The sequence below is a fragment of the Lagopus leucura genome, unplaced genomic scaffold (genome assembly GCF_019238085.1).
Source record: "Lagopus leucura isolate 7727_CA_CO unplaced genomic scaffold, USGS_WTPT01 Super-Scaffold_100015, whole genome shotgun sequence".
Taxonomy (NCBI): Eukaryota; Metazoa; Chordata; class Aves; order Galliformes; family Phasianidae; genus Lagopus; species Lagopus leucura.
The window spans coordinates 12,717,394-12,742,094 of NW_024962269.1; the positions used below are offsets into that span (position 1 = coordinate 12,717,394).

Here is a 24,701-nt window from a genome sequence, read left to right on the forward strand (position 1 = left end):
CAAGCATACTTAATCAAGCTTTTAATTGAAAAAACACCACAAAGATAATAGAAGTTTGAGCACAAAGATAATAGCACTTTGAAGGCCACCTGCCATAATCTCACAGACCACTGGTTGCCCTCGAATTTGAAAGTATTTTTAATAAAGTTTCTCAAACTGTCTGAGCAGCACCATAAAATAAAATATGTCATGAATCAGTGAAATACTCGAGAAAATCCATTGGCTGTTTAGCTTCTAATATTATTTGAAAGGCCTGTATGGACTAACAAAGGGTTTTTGGTTTATCTGTTCTCAGCTGAAGCCCAGAATTGCTGCTGGGACTTATGACGGTATCTAGGAGGAAAATAAAATAAAGAAGCTGAGAAACTTCCAAAACAGTTGTCAAATAATGTTGCAGTACTAGAAATGTGACATGGTGATCAGATGATTAGAAAATCGATTGAGAGAGCAAAATTCAATTCATTTATGATTTTGTAGTTCACTATATAAATTGAATTTTGAAGATTAAAAAAAACTTAAGATCTAGCTAATGGAAAGATAGCTGGAATATTTTAGTCTACATTTTCTTTGGAATTAAATAACACATCCTTGCTAGAACAATAACATTTGAATTTTTCATGTTATTCTCACAATATCTGACTAAAGCTTCACTGATCGCTGATGGGCTTTTTGATGTCATGAATAAAATCTCCCAATTTCACTGCAATTTAAATTGAGCATCTATAAAGTAAGTCTCAATTTCAGCCAGTATTTTTGGTTAATAAAAGGCTCAAAACAAAATCATATAAATTTTGGTTGAAAACAAGTAGGACTCAGATAAAGGAAAATAAATAGAAACCAGAAGCAACTTTGAAGTATCAACAGTGCCTAAGAAGTTGGTTTTTTTTTTATTGCTTTTCCATCATGTTTCTTTGGTGCTTTTGACAATGATACAGGGTTGATGCTTTAAGGAACATGATGAGAACCTGACGTAGTAGGAAAGATGGCTTAACACACCTTTCCATACCTGAAGACCTTACTGTGTACTATCGTGCTAGAAACATACTGAATTGTATGCACATTTTCACAGGCCTACAGCACCAAAGATTCAACTGAAGGCTTCAATTAAGCAAAACGAACCCTGTTATCTATTGGTGGCCTCCACAGCACTTTCTGTGCCTTAAGACAAAGAAATAAAGAAAAAACTTTAATGCTCCAGGAAAGGTGAAAAATCAGCAAGAATATGAAAGTACCAATTAATAAAAATCCTAAGCTGTCTGGTGAGACTTTAAAAATCCACTTTAACTGTCGTGAACTCCAGAGGAGGTTTTAGCTTCCACCAACTCCCTGATGCTATATTGAATTTCAGCAATGAGACAAAAAATTGAGCAAAACTTACCCTCCAGTTACTCATCTAATAAAGTCCAGCTACTTATTCTTTAGAGGCTGAGATAGCCAAATTTTTATCTGGAATAAGCATCTGAACTTCTGGGACGACCTCCAAACCTTTTATGACACCTCTAAAATACACCCTTCTTTTAATAGTCTGTGTGCTCCTTGCCAGTCTTCTACCACCAAACACAGATACTGTACAGCCAGCTCTTTAAGTGTATTAAATCCCCTGGGAGACACTCATATTCAGAAATAAAGTGGCCTTGATCTGCTGTAGCTTTTACCTCCCAGACCACTTTAGTCTCTCAAATTTGAGAGTTCACCAGTGCTTATATAAAGGCTGCATAAGTGTAACAGAGCAATAACTTATCTTCTGGTTTCTGAGCTTTTTCTCTATTTTCCTAACTCTCCCAAGTGTCCCAGTACAGAAAAGTCTTTGGGAAATTAATAAAAAATGAAAGAAAGAGAGAAAAAAAGGAGAGAGACTTGAAATACCCTGAACTGTAAGAGCAGGGCTGCAAGAGACCTTTTGCCTCTGTCTCTGCCCTCATATGTTTTACAGGCAGCCTCATTCTCTTTCATGTAATTAATCCAACAAGTTTTTGAACAACTGTCTAACTTGTTCCCTGAGCCTCGGATAGAAAATTTTTATCTTTGCTAAGAACAGCATGGAAAACTTTTCCAAGTCAGTTAACAGTTTGTCTCACTGTGGGTTTTCAAAGTCTGAGTACAGATTTACAGCATGTTTTATGTATATTTTTTTAGTCCCAAGGTCCCTTCTCTTCACAGATACATACACAATGTGTCATGTAGAAAATATAAATTGTTGATTGTACAGGCACTTTCCTCCTTTTTAAACCTTTCCAAAGGTCTTTTTGTTAAATACACCCAGACACCGTTTGACAGATGAGGGGCTAATTGCTCTGTGAATTACCTCTATCGATTCCTGTTTCATGTTGAGCCAAACAAACAAAAGATATTAATGCTTCGAAAAAAATGAATGATGACCTTTCTCTGCAAACACAGCTTGCGGCCTCTGATTATTGGTGATTCCAAAGAGCAGCGGTCAATCGCAATAGCTGTAACGCTATGATCACTATAATAAGCTTGCCTGACCTTCTCTGCCATGTTAAGTGGTTTAAATTTATTTGCCCAACAACAGTGGAGCTTTCATTTAAAGTCACAGAACATTCAATTCTATCTAAAGATCCGGGCTATTTTTTCAAAGCTTTACCTGCTTTAAAAAAAAAAAAAAAAAAAAAGTGCCATGCTTGGAAATGATAATAAAAGTGGATAGAAGGCACTGCCACGAAGTTATTTTAACCTGCATAATCGAGAGTCCTTGTTATGGCTCTAACAGTGAGGATTTTTCTTGATCATTTTGCCTTCCCACTGCTCCACTTGTCATAGAAGTGCAATCTGTTTTGCACTCTCCCTTCGATGTAGTTGCAGTTGGGCACTATCTTTGCAGTTATCCCAGCTGGACTAAAAGAAAATCATTATCATTGAATGCAAATGCAGTGCTAAACTCCAGTCCCTGTAAACAAAATTTCCTGAGAAGTGGTTGATAGCAGAATTTAGCTACAAGGAAAACTCCTGCAAGTCCTTCATCAATGTTCTCTGCCTTTTCCTGGCTGAGGTTAATCTGTGAAATCAAGTGGAGGCAAACCACAGAAGATGGAGCGCTTATCTTTTTGCTGGAAGCAGTCTACAAATTTGCTGGAATATCCTTTATCTTGAGATTTCCACCTCTCTGTTTGGTTTCCTATGTACAAGAAATATGTGCAAGACAATCTTTTGTTTTGATGTCTGCAGTAATATTACAGTGTATCCATAAAACGGGAATAATAATCCTTGGTCTCCTTTTTGAAATGCTTTTCTAAGTGTTGGGTACAGCAACCTCAGTAAAGTCCTTGGGAATTCAACATTCATTTTGATCACTGTTATATGCCACTGCAGCCTGGTATCAAATGAAGGTTGAAATACAGCAACAGGAAAATATGGTCTAAATTTGTTAGAAACAAAACTACAGGATCAGAAATGATTCCTGGGGGAATGAACGCCAGCAGAATGCTACTCACTTCTCTCAGCCTCATTTTTAAAATTCTATTTACCTGTCCTCTTTCTCTGCAAGGAAGGCAAAATCTCTTTTTCTTCTGAAATTCTCTTTTTTTCCACATGTGACAAGTATCAGCTCGGGATCAGGACTCAGGCTAAACTCACCCATGAGTTGCCTTGAACTCTCCTTTCTCCCCACCCATGGTGCTCAGTGAGAACCCGGATTCAGCCAGTGTCAACTCTGTGTGTCTCACTTCCAGCTTGCTTTCTAATTCCTCTCTCTGCATCCCTCAAATAAGGGAGATGCTGGGGAGAAGCAACAAAAAGTCACTTTTAGCACTCAGCACTGCTATGAAAAAGAGACTAAGATTAAGAGGTGAAAAGGAGGCTCAGATGTACTAGCATCCTCCAAGGCAGATTTAAGGAGTGATGTAGACATGCTTAGCTGGAGGAAAACTTGGAAGTGCAATAAAGCTAAGTCAAGTGCGGGAAGGTATTACCTGCCAAAAGAAGTGGTGAATCAGGTAGGCAAACTGTAGAACCGAATAGAGGAAGAAGAAATGTGGGGAAAGTACCCTGAAATTTTCTGTGCAGATATACAGGCACAGAGCATGGCTGCAGAGGATGTTTGTGTCTATGAAAGAAAATTCTTCCCTAAATGAATTTATTATCAAAATGCCCCTGAGGCTGGAATTTAATTTCAAATAGAGCTTAAGTAATCAGACATCTATGTCTTGGAGCTGTGAAAGTCTGAGGCCTGTTGTGTTGCGAGAGACAGCTCTATCTTTAACATCAAAAATTGTGAGAAAGAGTGTGTTTCAGACTTAACAAAATTCTGATGCATTTATGCATCCATATCAGAGCTGCACCCGAGGAAGGAACAGTCCTTTTAAACTATCATGTTGTAGACAGCCTTGAGTCATAAGAATGGTGTAAAGGATGAAATATCATTGACCAGAACAAGAAAGTGTTCCTTTCTCCCCAGGTGAGCAGACAAATTTTCATAAATCTTCACTGCTGTTCCCTTTCTGCTTGACCATTACAGAAAAGGACAGTTCTTGGAAGTAGAGCACAAATATGTCCTAGGTTTTGACTTTCAGCATACATGCTACGTGGCTTACATTTCCCCAGCAGTATATAAATACGTTGTGGTGTGTGGAGGATTCCAGAAACTTCCAAGAGCATAAATGATTATTTGGAAACCTTGATTTCCCTTGATGAAGCAAAATAATACAGCTAAATTAAGCTTGGCCATTTACAATAACAAAAACAACAAAATAATAATAATAATAATAATAATAAATACATAAATCAGGCATATTCTTTTTCACAATGAGAATATCCAGCACTTGTAGAGCCACGTTGTATCAGCAGAGCACAGTGAAGAGCAAATCCTGAAAGAAAATCACTTTCAATAGATAGGAAACAGGCACGGTGACTGAGCGAAGCAAGGAGGAAAGAAAAGGAAGCAACTTGTACATCTGATCTATGAAACTTCACTTTCTGAATTCATAATGGAGATTGGAATAAGGAGTTTTCACAAACTCCTCCTGTTGCATCATTTTGCATGCTTTAAGCCCAGTATATTGAACAAGCAGGTAAATGTTCCCAAAACTTGAAACAAAGAGGCATCTGGGTATTGAATGGGTTTTCAGATGGTTGTCAAGGTTTTTCATTATACTGACACTTAGGAGACACTTTTTTGGGCCAATTACTTTTTCTTTTGATTTGTATGCACGTGTGTTTTGGAGGGGGCTGGTTTTATTGTTTTCATTTTTGAGGGGTTGTTTTATGAAGATATCTTCAACATTTCTGCATATGCTATTGTGGTGTTGTGTGGCTGGAGTGAGAAAGAAGTGATGGGAAAAAACATATTTTAAACTATAGCCATCCTGTGGGCCAATCCTGTCTTGCTTAATTGACTAATTTCATTTGCAAAAGGGACCGAAGGGGCAAATTCAGACTAGAATTTCCGTGCAGTCACTCTATCCCTTTATAAATTACTTTCTATTGCATTTTCCTCCAGAGTAAACTGGGATTTAAAAAAGGAGAAGGAAGTAAAAGGAAATTCTCTCATTCTATCTCTGACCCTAAAAATCACATATTGAGCACACTTTCCTCAGCCTAAAAGTCTCTTTGATTTCAAATAACATCACTGTTTTCTGGGTAAAGTAAAACATACTTTGGCCCAGAGACTTGCTTCTGAGCAAAGGGCTCCATCAGTGTGGCAGGCTTTAGGACTGGCTTCTCACAGGAGTAGCACTTCTGAAATGCCATTTCACACCAGCTGGGGATCTGCTTCTTAAGAACAAAGGAAGCAAGTTACAGCTAGTCCCCGAAGGCAGATAGCTGGCATTTCCTCCCACGTGTGCCTCGACCAAGTCAAAAATAGCTGCTGTTCAGGAGACATCACACACAGATGAGGATTCAAACCATTCTCAAAAGGAGGATGCTGCTTTACCCAAAACTGTTTCTCTGAGAACACTGATGCACCACAGTTCTGACTTGAACAGGCCAGATGAGAGAAAATGTGGATCTCCAAGTACTTCAGATTTTATAGGACATCTCCCAGTAGAATGTCTGCAGTTGTTATCTCATGGGATAAAAACCTTGTGAAGCTGCATTCTTGCAGCCAGATGGGATATAGGACTTTCTTCCCTCAACTGAGTACCTCGCATTTCAAATCCTGTCTAGGTAAATTACCTTTCCAGGGCTGGATATTTCCTTTTTGTAGATTCCTTGGAAGTAACCTTCAGGGAACTGACTAACTTCTTAATGGCTTGGTCAGACAAGAAGGAAGGAAACTTGCACTGGTCCAGCGGGAGGCACCACTTCAGGCAGTCAGCATCCTGCAATTCTTCCAAGTCGGTGAATCACAGCAGTTTAACTCTCTTTCAAGGGCAAACTTCTTCCTTTCAGATAGGGCCAAGGTAGCAAAGACAAGACCTAAAATAGTTTCAGCCAGCATTGGACTTTGAAAACAATTTCAAAGAATCTCTGTCTATGGCTAGGAAGGAGTCCAGCCTTGGTCTAGAAGAACTGAATAAAGTATATCTCCTTGAGTGTAAAATCTGGAAAATAAGGACCTATTCAAAAAAAAGGAAAATAAGCCACAAGATTTATTTAATGTCTCCATGTAAGAAAATGCTCAATTAACAAGGCTTGCTTTTTCTTTTTGTTGCTGGAAAATAGAAATAGTCTTGATACCTGCCTAATTCCCTTTTATTATATTGAAATTAAAAGCATCTACAGACCTTGCTACAAAGAAAGTTCACACTAGTGCATTAATCAACAGGGCCATGGCTCCAGGGGCTGTTGCATGCTTTTCTTTACAGAACAGTGCTTCACCTCCTCACTCACATGAGTTCACATTTACATTTTGCTGTAGGTTCTCTCGGCTTCCAGTTCAGAGCTATGCTTTTCCAGGTTAACTATAGCCTCCAAACTTTTTGTGAAGCTAATGTTGTCTAGTGGCCAGGCATTCACAATAGGGCATTCTATCCATCTGGATCTGGATCTAGTAGAAGAAAATAGCTGTGTGTTCCAGCATTTCTTCAAGTTCCTCAAAGGATTTTTGAACATCACAGTGGACCAAACAGATTTCTATAAAAAATAAGATAAATACAATGGGAATAAATTCAAGTAAAGATCAAGTGATATGTGCTTAGAGTTGCTATTCACATGTCAAAACTAGAAGAAAAAGGCGTCAGTTTAGTCCGACCTTCACATAAGAGGCAATGGCTAAGATCACTCTAGTGTCTCTGGTAATAATATTGGCAAGCAGTAGCCAAAGAGACAAACCTTGTCCTTAGATCAACCTTTTGTTCGGCTGTTTGGTTGGTTTTCTTAATCAGAATGTTTCTCCTGAGATAAAATCCACATTCTTCTTACCTTGACTAGTTATATTATGTGATAAAGTTCCATAAAAGCTTTTCCTTTCTTCCCTAGATTCCACTGATAACTCCCAAGTAACTGACTCAAAAAAGTTGGGCTTCGTTCCTGGTGAAACCACTGCAAAGCAGGAGCTTCCTATACAAAAAATGTTTGCAAATGAATTATGAGAGAAGCTCGGGAATAATAGAGCTACCTAGAAAGAAAGAAGAATATTGGGTTAAAACTTAGATGACTGAATCAATTTCCTTGAATATATTACAGGTAATATCAATTAATAAAATCAAAAGATTATTAAGAGTCTAATATACTTCCCAACGTTTATGTGGTTTGTATAACCTTTTGCAGCTTAGACCATCTCAGCAGTAAAATTAGAGAAGTTTCACTAAAAAACTGAGCTGCCCAGTATTCAAACACTACACCACTGTTTCACAGAATGCAACAGAAAAGGCAAGCTGTGCATTAAAAGAAAATAAAGAAATGGTTGACATCAGAAACATTTTTCTGTAGCAATGTTCATATGAAACTGAAATAACTATTCAAGATAAATGGCTAATCTTCATACATATGGCCCTTGCTAGAATTAAAATTTATTCTATATGAGCAGAACGAGATTTTTCATTCTTTTAAATAATTGTTTAAAAAACATTCAGGTCCAAATTACGGACGTCAAGCCTACGAAATGTTATTTTTAAGCATCAAGCTGTTTTCTTTTACTTAGAGAGAAGCCAAGGAATAAATTGCTAAATATAGTTTATATGTTGGAAACAGTGACACAACCTTAATTCTCTTCATGCTGTAAAATATGTGACTTTAAATATAAATTTTACAGAACAGTATTTTTCTCAACAGAGATTTCATTTCACTGAGTGAATCACATTAATAACACTTAGCTTATATAGTGCTTTTCATCTGTGGATCCACCAGCACTTTACAAAACGTAAATTCATTACCAATATTTTACAGAGATGCAATAAAGGGATTTGCTGAAGGTTACGCAGTGAGTTAGTAACACAGCTGCTGAAGGAATAGTCCCAAAAACTTGCTCCTTACCTATTAGAACACAGTGACCTGAGCATTAATTGGTTTTTTGCTCTTCTTTCAGCATGTCACTGTAAAAACGCCCTGAGAATTTATTATGGTGAAGTAAACCTCATGCAGCACATTGTGATCCAGTCACCTAATATTTGTTCGCCATATTTATCCTTGTGCTGTCTACACAGACAACTGAGAAAGCTAGGTGTGAAACGTCCATACACAGAACAGTCCCTGCCAAAGGAAACTTACACTCAAACAAGACCAGGAGTGAAAAAATAGAGATATACATGACACTGAGCATTTAGCAGCTGTCCTACTGAGTTTGGTTTACCTATTTAAATTTTTTTGTGAGTTACCTTGGTAGTGAGTGGCTTGGTGGGAATGACAAGAGGAAGGAATTCATCTGGAATGAAAGGATGAATGTAGGAATACAATACAATAGAAGAATTGCCCAGAACGGTCTAAATTTTTTTTCTTTGGTAGAAAAAAAAAAATCAAGTCTTTGGGTGCTCTTCTAAATTGTCATGGTTTAAGAGTTAGTCTGGCCTCTGCAAACTCAAATGACACTGGTGTAAATTTGGGGGAAGTATTTCATTTAGTAGAGTCACACTGGATTTGTGTGGATGCAATTGGGAACGGAATCTGTCTGAAGAACCAGCAAGCCTAAGCACTTGCAGCAGTTCCCAGAATTCTTGAAAAGTTTTCTGACACTTCATTTGCATCGTACCTCCTTTTAGCAACACAATAAAATCCAACATATCATACCCCTTACAGATGTGGAGTAGTGTGTCTCTTCTTAAATAGAATTAATTAGACTATTGATTCACAGCAGCTGAAAATCCAGCCCCCCATTCTACAGCACATGTCAATGTTATTGCTCAAACAATAAGATTTGCTTAACAAAAATATAACTCTGGTCTTTTCAGGTATCTCTGATACTTGATTGTTTCGAGTATTGGCTTTCTGACAGGGTTTGGAATGAAGCCATTTTTATTAATTTAGTTATTTTTGCTGATATAAAAGGTCGTCTATCATGTTAATGATGTATCGGTCTGTGGTACCACCGAACAATAATTACAGAATGTTCCTAATAGTAAATCATTTGTCACAATCAGAGCTCACTACAACAACCTTTTGTTGAGCAATAGAATACATTAGGTGAATAGCAATACACCTTTATGCTTACCAATTAAAGGATCCCACACACACAGAATTTACATGAACTTTAGAATGAAGTATCATGAATTATGACTGCTGCTTACAAAATCTAGCTAGGTATAGAACTTGCTGCTAATTTTTAACTTGTCAAATCATTTGTATGTATCTTTTCAAGTATAATTGGAACTGCAGACAGATTTCCCAGTCTGTCAAATCAGAAGTGTTTGGAAAATTTCAGAGAATCAAGGACTTTGAAAATAGACACAAATAAATATTTAAAAGACCAGCTAATCTATTCAGAATGCAAATATGTCCTGTCACTCTATTACTCCATTTAGATCATGATTTTTTTTTTCTTTTTTCTTTTTTCTGGTTTTATCCATTTGGTAAAAACTGCAAAAAGATTTTGGTTTAGGAAAGAGGTCTGCAGTCTCTAAAGACAGGTAGCACTTGAAGGTTAGCTGTGAAGGGTAATTTGGCCGCATCCCACAAGTGTGGCCCTTTTAATTTCCAGCTGCTGAATATCATTAGCATTCAGCAATAAACCAGAGCAGAAATTTTAGTACTTTCTGATACTCACGGAGTTGCCACATGGAAGTGGTTCATGAACTAATTCACATAAAAATGGATATCAAACCAGAAATGAACTTCAAAATTTCTGGATTTGAAAACTCCTTCTGCGTGGCTTTTAGGGCCCAGATTTGGTAGGTTCAATGATTGTGTGATTTTCTTTACCTCCATCATACCTCATAGATGGGTAAGACCATAACTGTCACTAGTGTTATGCCTATTAAAAGACAATAAATTCTAGACTATTGAGCCCAGTAGTGTCTAAACTGGATTGATTAAGCCAAACCTGAAAACTGATCTTTTTGGTTCATTCTCACGCTATTTCTTGTGACCATGAGATTAAGATTTAAGATTAAGATGAGATTAAGTGTAGACTTGCCAGAACACCAGGACACACCCCACTCCCTCCACAATACTCTCCCAGTGTCAGGCAGAAGTCATGTGAAAGTCTCATGAGACCATCCATCCTCTCTGGAACTTGAACCCCATCCCACAGCTACAAGATCCTTGCACAGCTTGAACCAGGATCTGTCATCAACTGGTACTTTTCCACAATGAACTGTTGCACCTTCCATCCCATAGGAGAAGTGACACAGTCAGTGGCACGCACACACACAAAAGAAAAAAATAAATGAGCTGCCAAATCAGTGCTGTACTCCACCCATATGCCTCAATTATCTCTCCCAGGCCTCTGCAACACCACACACCACATCAGGAGCAGCAGAGGGACTACCAATGAGTAATTAAACCTCTTATTGCTTTGCACGGCTGAGTAGTTTTCATAACAGCACTGCACAAAACTTGAGATTCACAGATTTTTATATAAGCTCCTCAACATTTCTACTTGCCTCTCTCTCCTTTTTTAATTTCAACTGTTAGAATAAACTTTACTGTGAACTGCTGGGAATAAGAGGATTTGAGCAGGCAAATGCTAAGATGATTGTTCATTAAACCCAATGACTTTGAAACTGCCTCTGTGTCAATTAAAATAAAAACTGTCAAATGCTTTAAAAGAGCAGCTTTGTATAATAGGAACTCCGTTGAGTTTATTGGCAAAGAGAGCCATTCCAGGAGGTTATACAAAGGAAATAATATGTTGTACTTAGGAATGTCATCCCGGTCTCTCCTGATTCATCTTCAGAAAAGAAAACTGCATGTAACATATATATCAACATTCATACTCATGCTTGGTGGACAGCTAGAGAAAGAGGGTTTGGGGCCTTTTACTTTTGTTTTTCCAGCTTTTTTTTTTTTTTTTTTTTTTTCCCAAGCTAACAATTAGGATTGTCAACTTAGAAACCACCGGGTTTTGTTTTGTTATGGTTTTAACTGGATGCAGATTTAACACTTCGTATAACTTAAAAATGCCATTTTGTTACAGTAGCCAACCAATACGACAGGGGATCTTCACGCCTGCGTGTCAAGTGTCAAACGTAAAACAGCTGTAAAATGGGACAATAAAAAGCGTGTTACTATAGAATTCTGACAGCCCCTGCACTTGGCAATTAGAGAACCTTCATAACAATTAACAAAATTGAAATCAGATTGAAGAAGCAAATGTGGGCGAGTAGAATGGCCGTGATGGAAGTGCCTTCCTTCTGTAAACACCCTTCTTCTCTGTCTTGTGACTACACGTGCATGTGCTGTGGCCATCTCTGGACAATGAGAAAACATATGCAAAGGAAAGAAACCAAGTTTCTCTGAAACAAATGATGTTGAGTCCTCAAGAGGGCAGTGACGAGAAGGGAGGGGGGAAAAGCTTGCAAAAAAAAAATTAGAAAATTCAAATGTCTCTCCCCCCTTACTCACACACACTACCCACCCCTCACCGTGTTCTGTCCAGAAGAAAAATCCCTCAGCCACAATGGTTGTTTTTATTAAATTCTCCTCAATAAAAAGCTCAGGCAGGATTTATTAGGTACTCAGGGCGGACGTTTAGTATTTCGCCAGTTATTAAGTGAAAATCAATAGAAAGCAAAGAAAATGGAAGTCACTGCACTGTTAGCACGCTGTTGTCGCCCAGATATTATGTCGGCTGTCTTGTAGATTCATGACAGACGAAAGCGGCCGGGAGAGAACTCTTTCTGCTTACATTGCAGGAGCCAAAGTGGGGTTATTCATTAGATCAGGCAGCTGGCCAGATGGATTTCCAGTTCAGTTTTACCATTTATCTTAAAAACGCCTGTATCGAGTGAGAAAGAACACTGATATTATGTGATATCGATGGCAGCTTTATGTATCTAAATCAGGATTTATTGTTATTTTGTTCTGAAGACCTTTTTTTCTCAAGAAATACCATTTCACTGGAAGAAAATAATAGCTAAAACCTTGTCAAAGATAACCTTTCATGTTGTTCGTGCACCGCTGGCTGTAAAACAAATAGAACCCAGGGTATAAATAGGTTTAACCACATCCTTACAAATCATTCCCTTTAGGATATTCTTACTCTTTTTTTTTTTAATGGTACAAATGTGGGTTTTGGTCATTAGTTGTTTTTCCTGCCAGTAATTTAGTTATAAATAACGTCAGCATTTGTTTTAATTGCATTAAAAAACACTAGAAGCTGTATGTCTCTGGAATGCCAGAGCAGAAGGTTTTTTTTCAGTGGGTGGGTTTGGGGAGGCATTTTTTCTGAGTTTTTTTGCCTTTTGCTTTTTTTTTTTTTTTTAAGCTTCTCTCTCTTTTACCAAACTTTTCACCCAGATCATCACAACAGAAGCAACAACAGCTGTTCTACCATAAAAAAATGTGTTTTTAAGAGAGAAGACCAGATCTCTGAAAGAGATTAGCTCCTGCTTAGGCATCTATAGGAAAAGTACAGCATTTCAGAAGTTCTCAACGTTCAGAAAGTTCCATTTTCTCCAGATCATGTAATTCTTTTGCACTCAGGATGGATTTATTCCTGCCCTAATCAGGAACATCGTGCTGCTCAGCACGAAGGCCTGCACGGCCTTGGGCTGCAGCCTCAAAGCACCATTTCTCTCACAGATGTGCAATCAAAAGGGCTGCAGCATGAAATGTGTTTTACCTTCCTCAAACACCAGGGGCTTATTTTGAACCACATGCAAATAGACACAGGATTCAGTAATCTCTGCCTCTGAAATGGTTGGTAGGTTTTCTTTGGAGGAACAGTGCAGACACGCCATAGTTAGATGGTACCAATCCTAGCATACATCACCACATGTTTTTTGTTCACAGATAAACCTCTGCAATCAATAATCCAATACCACAGGCATCAAGAATAGAATAAATTCAAACACATGAAATGATATAGAAATTAGTTGTGAGAGGTGAGGATAGGATGGGTATCCTTTAAGGTAACGACAATGAAGATGTGGTTTAGTGGGCATCTATGATTGCCCACAGACTGAACTGAAAAAGGCCCAATGGGATGTGAAGAATGTTGAGAGCTCACTTACCTCTGTGGCTCAGAGTATTTTTGTGTACAAATGCTTTTATCGTCCTTTCCCTCCTCTGAGCACTCTGATCAAGCTGTAGATTTCCCTGTTCATTGCAGGTGAGTTGGACTAGATGGCCTTTAAGGGTCCTTTCCAACTCAAACCATGCCATGCTTTTATGATCTTGACTCTGAGTGAGCCATGAGTTCAATCCATCCAGATCCACTTCCAACCACTTCAGTATCATCCAGGCTATCTTGACCAGCCTGTGTCCCTGCCAGGATCTCTTTAAAATGTGTTCGCTATGACTCAAGCAGCAATCTCAAACCACAACTCTTAGTCAGTCACCCTTCAAAGGTTGTGAAGACTCTGGAGCACCGGAAAAATTAAAAAAGCCCCTTTGAACCAAACACATACAAGAGAACTAACAAAGTTGTAAATAACATCACAACCCTGGCAGGAAGAAGCAGAATGCATTGCTTTATGTTTTTAGCTGGGTTTTTTTTTTTTTTTTTTTTGTCTTTTCCTTCTGAGAGTGTCAGCTTGTCACCATTTCAGTGACACACTGGACAGTTTCCCCCCAGCTGAAATATTTTTCTAGGATCTTTGAGTTTTTAGATTCCCTTTGAATCCACTGTACCACAGGAAGAGGAAACCATTGTATCTAGGATGGAGTCACAAATGCATGCTCTTCCCCTACCAATAGCTCAGCTATTGTTATCCTGCAAAATCCTTTGATTTAGCACCAAAACTTGGCCACCCCCACTGCAGTTGCTCAGAGAAGTAGCAGCAAAAGCAAATGATTTTTCCCAGCCACAAAGTCTGCAGGGTGGAGAGAGCTTTTAATTTCTGTGCATGTTAATTTTTCAATTTTTACAGACAAACCAAACGTGGTGAAAATCAAGGGCTAATGAAGGACCCTTAAACTCTGAATTGGTGAGCATTCAGTCAAATTATTTTTAAAATAATATTTTACCTGACAAATTACATGCAATTCTCCGGATTCACCCAGAGCCATTTACAAGATGCAGGACTACCTGAAAACAAACAAAGGAAATAAGAATTTACTTTGCTAGATACTTGCATATAATTTGCCAGAGACCCTGGCTGATGAATAGACACAGATGAGACCTGAACCCCATGTCTGAGTGGAAGTTGTGCAGCAGTTATGATGGCTTTAGGTTTTATATAGCTGTAGGTACTGTTCTGATGCAACTCTGGAAAATGTTTCTTAGTTTACCTGTATTCATCATAATTCAAAATACATTTCTAATCAATGAACTTCCACATAAAATAAAACTCAATCAACCAATTTATCTCTAGATAATGAAGAAAAATGAAGGTGTCTTTAAATCTCTGTTTTGCTTAATTTCTTTCAGGGACGTGAATGTGTGTCCCAGCTGAATTTAACAACTAGAAGACATCAGTTACTTTGTGATGGAAGCACAGAGCTACGCTTTTGAGCAAAGAGATGTGCAGTGGTCAAATAAATTCAGAGGTAATTTTTTGAATGTTCCACTGCTTTTTTTCTTTTTTGGCTATCCATTTCCAGTGTCTTCCGGTAGTGGCTGTGTGTAATGAACTAATCTATTCTTTATCTCTTTCTCTCTATCTCTCTCTCTTTTGTGTTTTACTTGACTTTTAAGATGCCACATTTCTGATGAAGCTAACGAAAATAGAACATATTCCATTTACTCCAGGGTGGAAAAGTTGTCCTATTCTGGAAGGGTCTTACATATACATTTTCCCCCCAAAAAAAATTTTTAGCAGTTAAAAATGCAAAGCAGATTTTCTAGTATTCTGCAGCTTCTTATCTCCTGATGTTAAGTCTGGTTCATCACCATGAGATGAGCAACCCCCAGGCTATGTCTTATTTCTTCATTCTGCTGCCATCTTCGCTACTCTATCTTCGTCTGTCCTTCTCACACATGCACCTTGGCATTTTGTGAAAAAACAAAAAACAAAAAACAAAAAAACCAGATTTACACTCAAAACTCCACCAGGTGACTTTTGTACAGTGTTGGACAGAGTTTTCCACTTCAGTCCCAGGGCAGAGAAAAGAAACGGCATTTCTCCAAGTAGAACTCAAAACTTAGATCAAGTTTTCTTTCCTTTGCTCCACCTCCAAGACAGTTTTCTCAGTGAAAATATTACAAAAAATACTAACACCTGATTTGATTAAATCAAGACTGGCTTTCCTTTTTTTTTTTTTTTTTTTTTTTTTGGAGAATTGTTAATAAAATCACACTTCTAAAAAACCAGGGCGGAATGTAAATGCTGCACTAATTTAATTACACTTTGGCGCTGGGAGACACTAATGTAAATATTCTGGTGAGTAGGCCTAAGACACTTGAAGTAATTACTTAAAGGCTTCCTTTCAAAGAATCTCCCCCTTTTTATTAAATGCCTTTTAACATTAGCACTTTCTTCCTGACAAATTAAATGAAATTTCATTACTCTCCCTGACTTAATGGCATGACGCTGCCTGCTGCAAGTGCAAGTTAACCCTCTCTGGACAGAAGACACAGCGTTGGTGTATTCTGGTTGTTTCTAGGTATCACCACACATCCTGGGCATCCTCCTGGCAGCCCATCATCATCCTCATTCTTGTCTCCAAGTTTTGCTTTACACTCCATATTTCAGAGTGTCCCAGCTGTTGGTTCATAGCTGCCTGCAGACCGGATCAACTGTTCAGAATGGGACGGTATCCAGCTCTTCAGTTACTCCAATTTCAGGAAAGCTCAGTTTGTGGCTCGGTGCTTAGCCTATCGGGCTCTTAAGAGACATATCCATAAAATTCAAATACTTTATGAAGCCTTTTTGTAGAATTAATAGAGATCTTATGCCAGATTTATACTTGTTTTGATTATTTAGCCTGGTAGCCCACGATTGCAACATTTCACAACAGTACAAGTTCAGGCACCTTTAGCACCAGTAGATTTTCATGTACTCACAAAGAGAATTGAGAGAGAAGTTATGTTACTAATCAATACTAGTGAGAGCAGATTTAATTTTTGATCAAAGTCCACTTGGCCAGTCCATTTTGTAACTTTTTTTTTTCCCCTTTTTCATTGATTTCTTTTTAAATTAAATAAAAGTTGGGTCAGGTATCTCCTCTTTTATTTACATACCCACATAGCACACAAAAGTCCTATTAGACCAGCTTCTGGGCAAGGAAAATAGTGACAAACTGTACCATGCTGTTTACAGATTGTCGCCACAGCAATGGAAGCTTTTAAAACATCAATGAGAGCCGATGTTCATAAGCTGGCAAAGAAAGTGAAGGAGCAGCAAAGCAACAGTTCTCTGTGCATGAAGGGAACTGCATCTTTCATACATCTCCCAACATCACTGCTAGTATCCTGGCAGGTCGGGGCTCTCTTGGTCCTCTGATGGATTCACCACTGGAAGCTGTAAAGCTTTACCTCTCAGACAACTTCCAATACTGCCAGGCTACCACTGCAGTAGCTGTTATATGTATGATTTTGCCTCTATCTTTCTTTTTCTTCTTCCATATCCCTATAATTTTGAGATTACCGAAGGACTGTTGTAAAGTTAGCCAGCCACCAGATGTGCTTCACGTCGACATTTCCTACATTGTGTTTTCCTTCTAAATCTTTATCTCTTGAATTGTTGTCACACTGGGTATTGCTGTGCAAGGTGAGGTACGAAGAAAAATCGGCCCTTCCTCGTAGGGTTTAGATGTTGCCTCCAAATGGAGCTGATGGAGGGTAAATGGCTTCAGCTGATCATCACTGCCACCTCCCCAGCTGACGTCTCTCAGGCAGGATAAATGCAAAGCCAGCAAGTTAGCCCTGTTTCATCCCAGCTGAGAATCTGGCCTTACATATAAATAAGGAAAAAAGTTCTGCTGCCATACCCGAATCAATCCTGTCCTGTCCATTGAAGCTGCCAGCAGCAGAGGAAATGTATAATATATGTTTTATATGTTTTAAAGCCATAATAATGGCTTTAAAAAGTTATTTGATGAAAAATTACCTCTGGGTCTGCCTCTTCTGAGCATGCTTCACCCATAGTACATGAGTTACTGGTGCCAAGTTCCATCTTGTCACAGATGTCCTTTTTCAGAACACAGAGTTTTTGGGAAAGAAAAAAGGGCCTTGCAAACTCAAGTTCACATGGAAGATTTTTTTTGGCAGAGTCCATAGGTCAACCTATAAAGAAAGAAAATATCTCTGTTTTCTTCTGCAGACTTATCAGATTTTGAAAAGAGAGCTTTCTCCTCTTGTGAGGTCCAGGTAAAAGTTCACCCATTCCCTGGCTGCTTGCTTCTGACAAACAAAAATTAAGGACCTGAAAATAACTATTTTATCTGAAAAAATGCTAAACATCCCAAAACAAACATTCAGCTGTGCCGCTGCCAAATTCCACAAGTAAGAGAGCTGCAGGCTGAGACAGCTCATGGCTCACTGGGGAATAATGGGTAAAGTTTGGCCAGCTGCCCCTTCCAGGCCTTCAGGGACACACAATCCAATTGCAGTGTCTTAGCGGATGTGAATTTCAAGGTTACACCTGGGTGTTCAAGGGCAGGGCCAAGTGTAATCGGCACTTAGATCATAGATTAATCTTATTTGCCATCTATTAGGTTTGATTCTTGCTTCCCGCTCTCCCTCCCTAAAGCCAGGATTATTGTGATAGTTTAAGATAATGGATTCTAACGGAAGAAAGGTCACGCAGGCATTGAGATTTGGAACCTTAAGATAATATGATTAATCTAAAAGCTTCTTTCTAAAAGGGGAGGGGACACTCTCATACATTTAATTGAGGGGAGAGAGTGAGAGAGAGGGATGGAATTAGCAACATGGAAGGAGGAGTGAAGGCTCCTACTTTTTGTCAACTGCAATTAATTAACACAGTAAGAAAGTACTTTTCATTCATTTTCAAGCTGATAAACTAGACCTGTTTTTGTTTTTTGTTTTTTGTTTTTCTTTTAATCCCTAAAAGTGATTATTATTCATTTTTTAATATTTTTATGGAAAATCATAAATTGCTAATAAACATGCATATTGATTTTCACAGCAGCATACATAACAAATGTAAACCATCTGGTGCACACTCAGATACATACGTACAAATTCATACCACTGAGGAATGGAAATTGCTAAATAAATGAGATATTCTACTATCAGGTGCTTGGCCTTTATAGGTACTGTAAGAAAACCCTACAGTGGAGAAACGGATTGTAATAAGTTTATAGTAGTAGCCAAAATGTTCTGGGGACTGTAGAAAGAGACTCACTGTCCCAAAGAACCTGCAATGCTATATTGCTGTGCAGTATTACATAATAAAACCTTTCCTTAGTTATTTATACTGCCTGAGATTATCAGATAAAGGAATTTGTGAACAAAGAAATGGTCTCTTTGTTATTTATGCTGTTTATTTGCTTGAGAATTTGGATAACCAAACATAAAATAATCAAATCATATCCTTATGGTTTGCACATGTCGTTCCAATACCACAGGAATTATAAAAAACATTTTTGAGAAATGTCTGTCATATTTCTATTTCATTTTTAAATCATAAAAATATCTCTCTTAAGATTTATAAACAACCACCAAACAGCAATAAATATTTTACAGGCCCAAATCAAAATTGTTATTAACAGCCCTTTAAATATGATGAGCCTGGCCACCCACTGACTAACAATAACAAAATGCAAATAATTTTAGCTGACTCCTGGCTTTGATGTGTTTTGAGTGCCCAAGTTCAAATATCCCATCCTTTCTTTGCTGATCTTGGGGATCACGGGGATCTTTTGCCAGTCCAAAAAACAAAAAACAAAAAAAAGACATAATTACTTGAATACACGACAGTGATCCCACTATATTGGACTTCATGCAATCAAGTAAAAATCATAGTTTTATGGAAATAAATCAATAGACTTGGAGATGTCACAGTGTTTTCCTCTTGCAGGGAACAAGAGGGGGTTTATATGGCTGGTTTTTGCTGGATGGATTTAGAAATTTTCGGTCATATCTTCCCTGAAGCTCTGTGGATCAGCCCCAGAATTCAAGCAGCCAAAAATGCACCCGCTTGCTATTAGACCAGGTTCATTTCCCCACAACTCACTTCTCATGGGATGCCTTTCTGGAGTAGAATCACACTGCAGCTCCTATCCCTGTGAGGATGTAGGGAGTTAGCATGCATCGCATGGAGCCTCTCATTTTAATCCTCTCTTTTCGTGACCAGTTTTGTCCTTTTTTACAATATATCCTCTCAGATCCTACGTGAAAAGAAGGGCAGAAGAATTTCCTTTCTCCCTGACCTTGCAGTCTAACTAAGAAGTACTGGTGAGATTATTCCTAGAAACTCAAGAACCAAACCAAGTGTTACTGCTGCCGTGGCTGAAGGGTAATGTAATTAGAACTTGAGCTACGGCTGCTTAATACAACCTGTAATAATAATATATGTCTATCATCATTCAGAGCTATTCTAAGACTCAGAGCAGTATTAAAAGCCATAGGAAATAATTAGTAGTGAAGAGGAATCATGAGTTGCTGGGTGCAGCATTCACACAAGAACCAGCTGCAGATGGCTTTAAAAATGACTGTCTCCAACATATGCCATCACTGCAAGATCATCTATGGATAAGTTAATATAAGGAAAGATAAAATCTCACGAATGGATTCAGCCATATATTAAGCTATATAATTCTGCGGATCACTGAGGTTAGGACATTAAGCTGAAGGAGGAGTGAGGGAGGATGGAGCACTTAAGAGCTAAAAGTAGGTATGCACAAGTCACTTGGTTGCTGCAGTTCTTACACTCATTTTGTGAAAATGTGAGTGTTTACCAGCTTGTATTGCCCTGTAAAATGTTTTAGGATATCATGTAGAGCAGAAAATAGAGACAGATTCTCCAGAGAATTATAGCAGTGAGGGTGGCTGAAGCTGTTGGGAGAACGCGGATCTGCAGCTGCAGAGGGTTTCTATTTCTTTTGGAGAGGTGCTGAACAGGAATAGGTGAATTGGTCACAGCCATTAAGACAGACACACAGACCTGCTGGAAACTCAGAGTTCTTATGACATACTTTGCAAGGAGCCATATTAATTGTGCGTAAAAAATTGAGAGCCTCTGTGTTGTTCATTACGGTTCTAATTTCCCTCCACAGGAGTGTCATATTTTTGATGGTACTTTAGTTATGTTGTCATTACATCCCTCAGAGAACGTATTCAGAGGATAAATGCTGATTATAGAAAAATAAATACATGGCCTAATAGATGTTTAAATAAAAAAAATGATTGCTATATGAAAACATAAAAAGGTATAACTAAAAGTGAGGTATAATTAAACTGCACGAAATTCAGCAGTTTGGACTGAAGTGCACAATCCTATGAAACCTTGGCGAGGAAAGCCAGACATGTAAAAGCACAAGCTATGTCAAATGAATGTCAAATCCACAGGCAATTCTACTCGCTCTGTGTATAAGTAAAGGCTCAGGCCCATCCTGTTTTGGCAGTACTTACAATTCTGTGGCTTTGAGGTATGAGGACTTCACTCATCTCCCTCAGAATCAGGCCCTGTGTTTCTAGAGGAAGGTGTTTCAGCAACTGACTCCAAGTTTCATGTTCAAACAGCACCAAAGTTTTAAAAGAAAAATACTGAGATGTGTTTCCTTTTGCTTTCCCCCACATACAGTTTTTGTGGGAATTATGACCCAGACATCTTCCCTGGGAGGTCACTTGGTTGAAGAACCATAAAGGGATTTTTGCTGCGACATTCAGCAGAAGTCCTGCCCCAGTAGAGCAGCATCAGCAAAACCACAGACAGCATTTTCCTCTTGGTAAACAAGGTAAAAATACTTCCCATGGGAGGGGTCCTTTAATACTACCCAGAAATGAATTAACACCCAATGAGTGTTAATACTGGATACTCTGTCATTCTCACCCTCATATCTAATTTGTTTTTTCCCATAAAGGCCTAACATGCATGCAGCTGCTAAATAGATATCAAAACTAGAAAAGATTTCAAGATGGAAATTATTGAAACAAATTATAGAACTTATTATTTAAAAAAAAAAAAAAAAAAAAAAAAAAAAAAGTGAAATACAAAATAAACAATGTTCTCTGTCTGGAATAGGCTTTTCCCTCTCCTTTAAATCTACAGGGTGATCCGTAGTCCGAAACACTGTGGACTGCACAGACATCTACAGGCTCTCTATGGAAGATCTCTTTGCTACCCACCACAGACTAGAGGTGTATGTGGAAGCGTTGGTCCCCATTTCTTCTCCATTCCCATAGAACTGAGTCTTTAAAAACTGCTGTCATGAGAAAACTGCCTGGATACTTTCAATCAACACAGCAGATTATGTTTTAGCAGAATATTTCTTCACTCCTCCCTCATTCAGCCGCTGGGCCTTGTGTATGTTATTCACCTTCTTGGAAGTAGTTGTCAGTTCTTTTGAGCTTCTCCAGAGAAAAAGCCTCTGCCTAATATATGATGTGCTTATTCATCCCAGACGTAGGGCATATCATTCTCAAATGACTGACAAGCGTTCTAAAATGAAGAGAGCTCCAAGTGTGCTCTAATAGTGATGGGAAGCATTTCTAGTCAAACATAAAGCAAATTAATGTGAGCCCCCACTGCACCTTTAATCTGGAAATGTCATAAAGTAATAAGCAGAGTGACCCTGGCAATGTCTAAGGTTGGATTTCAATAGATTTACATCTTAAAGGGCAACTACATATTTTTAAGTAGTCGGGGCCCAAATGCAGAGCCTCTCTTCCACCACTGCAAATCTGGAGGGACTCTGCTGACTTCAGGTACAACAGATATCAGAAGATGATCTTATTTTATAAGCTTTCATGACAATAATGCTCATCCCTAAATCAGCCACCAGCTTCCCCACCAAAGAAATTTTAATCCTTTCAATCTCTTTCATTATCTTAAGAAGGGGCAGACTCTAGCTCCTCATGTCTCATTTCAAACTAGTTTCATTAGAAGTATATTTAATTAACGCACCCTTTTGATTAGCATTCAGAATGAAAAGCTGTTTTGCACAGCTCCCAAATCAGAAGATTCAATAATACACATGAAAAGAAATAGGCCACAGGTCATATTCCAGCAAAGAAGTAGCAGTTTTCATCCAGAAATAGAGTATGAATCCAGAGCTTCCTATTACTGTAGTATCCAGGTAAGTAAATAATGAATATACATAGAAAATACTCAAAACGATGACCTTTGAGAAAATTCTTAAACTTGTTTTACCAACAAACAAACATATACATGTTCAGGGGACTGGTCATCCATCTCTTTTCTCCATCAATCTTATTTCGAACCCTCTTTCTACCTCCTTAACACCTAATTAAGATAGAGGAGAGCAAGAAACCCTGACTAGATTCAATATTCTTCAAGCTAATTAGGATGCCTAAAGGGGTGAACATTGATGATGAAGACCAAGTGGCAGTAAGTTTCTTCTCAAAGCTCTGCAGTACAGAGTACAGTAAAGCTGAGGTCCTCTGTTAATGTCTGCTCCCATCCTGGTGATCCAGCTGCACGTTACATGGAGCCATCCCTGACTGTAAGACATGACATTGGAAAAAATCTCTTCTGGCCACACTTGGGTGTGTTTTCTTTTTCCTAAAGGAAAGCCAGCATGATTTAATGTGGATGCACCTGTGGCGCGGGTGACCAAAGCCTAGGAGCAAAACGAGGAGCCAAGCAAAATGACAGCATTGCCTCACAGTTCCATTTCCTGCAAAAGCAGAGCTTGGCTGTAAGAAGTATCCCATGTTCAGAGAACATAAACTAAGGAAGCATTAAAAGGCTAATACAGTTCAACGATTTACACCAAGATTTCATGTTGAAGACATCTATTTTGTTCTATGCTAGGGGAAAAAAAAGCATTTTTTGCATTAATCCCCTACTCTACTTGCCATTTTCCCTAAAACACAGAAAATTATCAAGATTGAAAAAGGGAAGAAAGGCATTGAGTAGCAGACATATCATTGTGTTTGTATGCTTTCACTCAATATAGGATTACATTTCATTTTAAATCACTCCAGGTTTTGGAAAAAGAGGAAAATAAAAGGAAGAAAAAGGAAAAGACACTGGGGTAATAGGCTTTTCCCTAGGGGTTCCAAATAAAGACGATTTTACAATATTCAAATAGGTATGTCAACCAGGTATGGTTTTGCCTCTTGAAATTCCAGTCACTAGTACCACTCCAGCAAGGAGGCTGAAAGATAAAGGTGTGCAAAAGCATCAGCAGGAGACAGCAGGGAAGGGAAGACGGATCCTTTGGATCATCAGCCACAGGCTGGCAATGTAGCCCCGAGGCTGTTGCGAAGCACCCAGCGTTCAGAAGCATCAGGCACAGCTCCTGTTTAAACTAGCAGGATTGGCAAGAGCCACACACCTCGGGAGGGATGGGGAAGTCAGGCTCTGAAATGTTATGGCTTCCCCCAATGTAAAACGGGGTTAATCATACATCCTTAACTCACAGGGGTGTTGTGAAGATTGATCAGTTAATGTTTGTACAGAGCTTTGGAAATGTAAAGTGCTATATAAATGCTAAGGATTATTATGTTCCACTCTTTCTCTGCAGCTGAACCCTTTGGGGAAAAGCAAGAAAAATCTATTAAAAAGTGCGACTTGCATTTTATATCTCTGATTCTTTTTCTCTACCTTGATGCTTTTAGTAACTTGGGTGAAGGTAGGGGGTGGTGGAAATCTTCAAAATGGGTTTGAGGGCTCACATTCTGATTCCTTTACCAGTCTCCCTCACCAGTAGCCAACCTCATTTTCATTCATACATATTTAAGGTGAGATCTGACATCCTTTACAATACATACATATACCTGCAGTTAGTATCTGGGTCCAAACAAGATTTTCTAATGCACAGTTTGTCCCTAATCTATTCTCTTTCATGTCAGCAAGGCCATAGATCTCATCAGCTAGATCTGCTTCGGCTTTATCTTCCCCCAGGAATTGGCCATTGGATGATTAGCCTGGCATGTAAGCTAGTCCATCCCTACCACGAGGTTAAGGAACACGTTTCACCCTGTGAGAAGAGGTGTTTCGCTCCTGCTGACTCACATCTCTGGGCCCTGAGTGCAAGTTCCATGAGTAGAAGATACCACCGTAAGATATTCTTAATTGTGGAAAGAAACAAAGTGCATGAAGGGAATTTCACCCATCGAGACCAAGAGTATCTCCAGTTACTGAGCCAAAACCTTCTGTCCTCTCATGCAAGAT

At 38.6% G+C, this 24,701-nt stretch overlaps 1 long non-coding RNA gene across 4 annotated transcripts in view; it reads right to left on the reverse strand.

Moving 5' to 3' along the window:
- Positions 1-5,648: 5,648 nt before the first annotated feature.
- LOC122182753 overlaps positions 5,649-24,701 on the reverse strand; it is a 351,304-nt gene continuing 332,251 nt past the window's right edge. For 3 of the 4 annotated variants that reach the window (XR_006179980.1, XR_006179977.1, XR_006179978.1), the window contains 3 exons: positions 17,484-17,659; positions 14,461-14,521; positions 11,997-12,268 (listed from right to left, as the gene is read on the reverse strand). This is a non-coding gene — a long non-coding RNA (uncharacterized LOC122182753). Of the gene's footprint in view, positions 7,033-7,320; positions 7,459-11,996; positions 12,269-14,460; positions 14,522-17,483; positions 17,660-24,701 lie in introns of those variants that run through there. The other variant, XR_006179979.1, reaches the window with a different exon arrangement.